Below are 6,000 nucleotides of genomic sequence, written 5' to 3' on the forward strand. Positions count from 1 at the left end.
ATCTTTTTCACCTGCCCTGAACTCTGTAGTCTCTTCGGGGGTGTGGGTAAGTCTGAATCTGGAAGGGGCATTTCTTGCTCTGAAGAGAGCAAGAGGGAAGGAGTGCCACCCAGTCTGCGCCAGTCTCCATGGTCAATTTGGTCAGGGACTCTTTTAGAATTTTATTTATTCTCTCTACCTGTCCTGAACTTTGAGGTCTGTAGATGTAATATAATTTTTAATTGACCTCTAAATACCTGGCCACACCCTGGCTTACCTTGACAATGAAAGCAGGGCCATTGTCTGACCCAGTTACCTTGGGCACTCCAAACAGGGGGAAGATTTCTTCTAGTATCTTCTTGATGACTACCGAGGCTGTCTCTTGCTTGGTGGGGAAAGCGTCTACCTATTCCCGAAAAGGTATCTATAAACACTAGGAGACATTTGTAACCATATTTTTCTGGTTTTATCTCTGTGAAGTCCACTTCTCAGTAGGATCCAGGCCGTTCCCCATGGAGCCTCCTGCCAGAGTCAACTTTCCTGAAAATAGTTATGTTTTGGCATGGTATACATCAGTGCACTATCTGTTCCATGAGATACTTGAGACCTGCCACATAATATTTAGTTTTTGAAAACGTCTGGATGAGGTTGCTTACCCCTAAGTGAGTCCATTGATGCATTTGTTTTATCATGGCTTCTGTTTTTGTAGCAGGATCTTCTTTCCCGTTGAGGTGTACCAGAGTTTCTTCCTCGGCCTGGCTGGGTCATGGAGGGCCCTTAACAGAGCCAGATCTCTACCTGGCCCACCCCAAGGTCCACCATTCTTCAGGTAGTCTGTGAGTATTGTTTGTTGCTGGTAGTCCCCTGTACTCAAGGTCTTTTGCTGGACACTAGCCCATTTGGGTGTAGGAGCACAGAGTGTTGGGCCCCCGTATTCACAAAACAACTGGGCAGGTTTCCCTTCTATCTTTGCGCATAGCCAGCACTCTAGGACCAAGAGGCTTGCCTTTGGGGCTGCTGGAGAGGCTCCTCTTGTTTTTTCTGGGGTAATCCCTGACCCAGTATCCTTTTTCTTTGCCTTAGGCACACTGATCTTTAGCCAGGAATTCTATTCTGTTGCCAGGTACTGTCTTCCTAGGTTCCCTAACTACTGTGGCCAGTATATGTTCCTCTCCTGTCTTTTATCTCTCTTTAGCTCTCTAACTTTTTCTTCATTTTGTCTCTTTTTCTCCCTAGCTTCCTGCTCTTTTTACCTTCTTTCCTCTTTCTCTTCCTCAGTTTCTCTGTTATATCTTCTGCATTTTCCTCTATAGCTACTAGATGCTGTCCACTTATGTGCACAGACCCTGAACCACACTTCAACCTTACTTTCTCTGCAACTTGCACTAACTCTCAGCAACTTAGCTTAACCCCTCAAGTTTCTGTAACTTTTTCTTTATATCTTTTTCTTACCTTAGCCAGATTGGTGGGGCATTTTCCAGCCTCTCGGAGACCCACTCTTGGAGCCTGGCGATAGACCTGGAGCACTCCCTACCTTCAGGGGTATTGAAGTCAACAGTCAGGAGTGAGGGTCTTCCATCCATGAACATTTTTTTTCTGGCCTCTAGTAGGACTCTGTCTTTCCTCAGTGGTAAAGAAGACCTGTAACAGTTTCTAATAAGCATCTCAAGTGGGATAGTGAGAAAACAAGAAGAGAATCTAGAGAATAGAGGTCCACTGAAGAGGACAAAAAGCATTTAGTCACACAGCTAAACCAGGAGGCCTTTTTGGGACAAAAAGGCTGTTGTAAAAATAAGCACAAGCTTTGTGCCTATGAAACAGAAAGGCGAGCAGAGAGGCAGCTGATCTGTTACCGACTATCTCTCTGGACTTAGATTTTCCCTCAAGGAGTATCTCTCTTCAGTGTCAGCTTGGTGGCTTTGCCTCTCAAGAGAATCAGCCTCCAAATGACACTAGGTTCTAGTAAGAACTAATAACAAAAGGATAAAGAGATGGTTGGGACCTGCGTGTTAGATGCCAAGCGGCTGACATAGAATTGTAACCAGTTCACCTGGGACTTTCAGGACCTCAGTAGCAGACCTCTACCAAACTGTCTCAGTGGGTTAAAGGCCCATGGAAAAGAAAACATTAATCCTGACCTTGGCCACAGCCAAAGCCTGAATTCTGAATTTTGACTGGCAAAACAAAGTTCTTCACAGTTTGTTGTAGATTCTTTTGAAACTATTTTAGGGGCTTCCCTGCCCCCCAACCTGGGGCATTTTGACCACAGGGGCGGGAACTGACTGCTGAGGGGATAGGATCAAAGGCACTCTCCATGTCAATGATGACTTAACAGGGAAGGTGACTTAATGTTGGAGATCAACTCCTGTCTTGGAATAGGACCAGCAGATAAGGCAGGCTCCCTTAAAGAATTTCTCTTAATGAATGCTCTCCTTCTGTGAGCAAGTGTTGAAGGTCTGGCCACGGAAGGTAGCAACTGGATTTTTGTTTTCAGGGCCAAAAGTCTCATAAAACAACCACTAACTCCATGCTATCTTTTTGCTGTCAAAGCGTCAACCCTGGCTGGCCTCATCACCTTGAAACTCCTCTTACGCTGACTTGGCCTGAGCTGCACCACTGCCCACGCGCAGCCTGCAGCTTGCCACCCTCAGGCCCACACTTCCCTACTCTGTGCTGTCCCTTCCTTAGAAGCTGTGAATGTTTAAGCAACAGGGAGAATTTTTCTTCAGGATCTAAGGTAAAACTTTCAGGTTCTTGTTAATATCTGCTTCAGACAGGGTCACTCGCTAACCTGGAGTCCTTCATACACAACTGTTAACAGCAGCTAGACTGGACAAGGGGAGCAAAGGGAGGGGCATCTCTCCTTGGGGAGGAGGCTCAAGAGAGAAAGATAAAACTCCCTGGCAGAAAACAATTTCTCTCAAGCAAATTATTTTAACTTCTAAATTAAGCATCAAGAGGACCAAGTAGAACTCTTTGATGAACAAAACAAATAGTTCCATGATTAAGTTTCCAGTTATAAAGATCAGAGGAGGAGAAAGGCCAATACTGAAGGGGCTGCATCCCCTTGCCCGGACCTGGGGGAGGTCTATAAGCCTTCGAGGAAAAACAAGAATTGGGCCAGTAGAGGAGTCAGGGGTGAGTGCTCGCCGACTTAGCGTCCCCTGGGCTAGCGTCCCCTGGGCTAGCGTCCCCTGGGCCGGACCAGAAGTGTCTGCCTCCAGAGGGGCAGAGGATTCAGGAGGTTGGGTACACCATGAGTGCGCAAAGGCATGGCTACTGTGGAGTTAGGCTCTGTGGGTACCTATATCCAGACACCCATTCCCTGCTTCTTCTTCCTGTGGAGCAGAGATTAGAGGCTACTGGGGAGGAAATGGGGGATACAAGGGAGGAGCTGACCATTCAGGAGGCTCCTCAATCTCAGGATAGATCTTAGGAGGAGCAAACGGTACTGAGGATTTTGAACCAGGTTTTGCCAGACTGAGATGTGAGGTTGCTGGTCTGGGTGCGCTCCTAGCTTTTCCTGAAAAACAATAGCTTTAACATCAAGAATCATAGTCAGGTCAAAAGAGCCCTCTTGGGGGTGGGGGGACAGCCGACACCGAAAGTCGGCCACTCAGAGGTGCAGAAAGCCACTTTCCCTTCTTAACTTCAACTGACATATTATGTGCTCTGTCCCTAACTTCAGTCCAATGATCTAACGTCAGGCTTAAGGGGGTTGTTACTGTCTGTCCCATCGTCACAAAAAACACTAAATAGACAAACAACAGACAACACAAAGAGACTACAATATCCACAATATCCAGACAGCAACAGCTGTGCCTAGACTGCAGGCACCAGCCAAAGGCAGTTTCAGACGGAAGAGGTCTTTGAAGTTTCTCTTCCAAGAGGAACATACTATCCTCTTCTACCCAATAGGAGACCACCAGGTGTCCCTGGCTCTCCTGTTGCCCTGAAGCGTTCCTCAGGGTGCAGCTTGTGGTCCTCCGGACACGTCTGTCAACCATAGCTTCTGAGCTTTACAGCTCCAGAAAGCGGCTGCGAAACCAAAGCGCTTTTCAGATACTAACCAGAACCAGAACAGAGACAGACACAGACAGTGGCCGCACACTCAGACGTAATTGGGGATCCCCCTTACCTCCAAGAAGGTCTTCAGAGTTGTGGGTGGTTGTGAGATTCTGGACGAGCCCCCAATTGAAAGATCACTGGGGTGGGGAAGACCCCCACTCAAATCTTGAGATGATGCAACCCCCAAGAACTCACGAGAAACCGGTCTTGATGTAATAAACAAGAGGTGTATTTGAGGAACCAGAGCTCTGGGGACGGCATGTATCTCACACAGGAGACAGAGCAGTCGACCCCGAGCCCAATTAGGGGAAGGAATTTATAGGGAAAATTACATAGGTGGTTGGCAACAGTCACACAAAGCAATTTCATTGGTTTGTAACCTGGGCTCAGTTCAACTCTAGGCCACCCTGCTTCTGGGGCAGGCTGACTCTAATTCTTGTTTTTCTCAGCACTGTTGAGTCAGGCCTTATTGAGGCCAGATGGTTTGTGGTGGCTATTGCCAGGCTACATCCCCAAAACATGTAATGTTATTCTTTGCTGTGAGGTGCACTTGTCCTCACAGCAGGGTCAGTGGGGGATAGTTTAAAATCTTTATTCTTTCACTGCCAAGTCCAGAGACACTGAAGGGTCAGCCATCTGGTGTGTAGCCCTTCCTTCCAAGTATCTGGGTTCCATAAAGGCAGACGTGGGGCTGGGGGTGAAGGTGCTGTCCTCACTGCATAGCCGTCCCTGCCTTTCATCTCTAGCACTAGATCGTCAGCCATAGCGTCTCATACCTATACCTCTAGTACTGAGGAAAACAAAGCTCTAGGTCACCCTTGGCTGTGTAGTAAAGGTAGAAGACAGTCTGGGCTTCGTGAGACACTACCTCAAAAAAAATTTTTTTTCTTAGATAAAATAATAAAGGTAGAAATGGCCAAGTTTCTTGTGATTTTTCCTTCTCCTTTCACACAAGAAGCCTTTCCTTATGACAACCCAGAGTGCCTCACAAAGTGCTTTGGTCTGAGCTCACTCTTTAGTCAGTGTTCAGGACTGAGAACACCGTGGCACTGGGTTACAGTGCCTGGTAGCCACAGCCATAAGCTTATGGCACAAGTTCATAACAAAATCTTCCAAAGTGGGGTAAAGTATAGGGTGTAACCTGTGCCAGATTTGCTTGAAGAGTCTTCCCACTGGCTGTGGACACAACAGCCTCCCCTCTCCATAATTCACGAACACTTACCTATACTAGCCTCACAGCTTACAGTGGTCGACTGTTTCTTTGTCGTCCCATGATTCTCCACATGAGCCCCAAAATTAGCCCCTTTGTTTTCACAGTGAGCACATAAATAGGTGCTGGTCGGGACATGCTACTTGCTTGATTGACTCTTTGTGATGCATGCAGGTAGCAAAGCCTCACAGTGAGTTCTACATTACACACAATTATCTGTCAATTGAAACAAAATTAAAAGTAAGTAGGTGATAACATATCATAGCCGTGCTGATTGGAGCTACTTAGATCCTTGATATTTAGGAAATTGCTTTTAAGGATTCAAAATCTTTATAATCTGGAGTGCTTTGTTTATTCTCTAGTTCAGTCACGTGTTCATTATATAGCCCAACGTAGCCTCGAATTCTCCACAGAGCCCAGGCTATCCCCAAATTCATCCTCATTTACTGCTTAGTCTCCTGAGTGCTAAAGCACCGAACAGTTTTCAAGACGTTATCTATTTCTTTCATTATAAGGAATTGAGCAGCATGCTTCCAAGCAGACTATCCATTTACCTTCTCTGCTCTTTGCCTTGGTTTTATTGAATTCTCAATATTTCAACGTGAACATCCTTAGAACAGGAGCCAATATGAATTTGCTTGCTTAGGGGGTTGGCCTTGCTGGTTTTACTTTTCTGACTTGAGAACTGATATGAAGAAACCAAAGAAAGTACAACTATTTTCCCTGGAAATATATATATATAT

Source organism: Rattus norvegicus, chromosome 9 (genome assembly GCF_021556685.1).
Source record: "Rattus norvegicus strain SHRSP/BbbUtx chromosome 9, alternate assembly SHRSP_T2T, whole genome shotgun sequence".
In the NCBI taxonomy this organism is placed as follows: domain Eukaryota; kingdom Metazoa; phylum Chordata; class Mammalia; order Rodentia; family Muridae; genus Rattus; species Rattus norvegicus.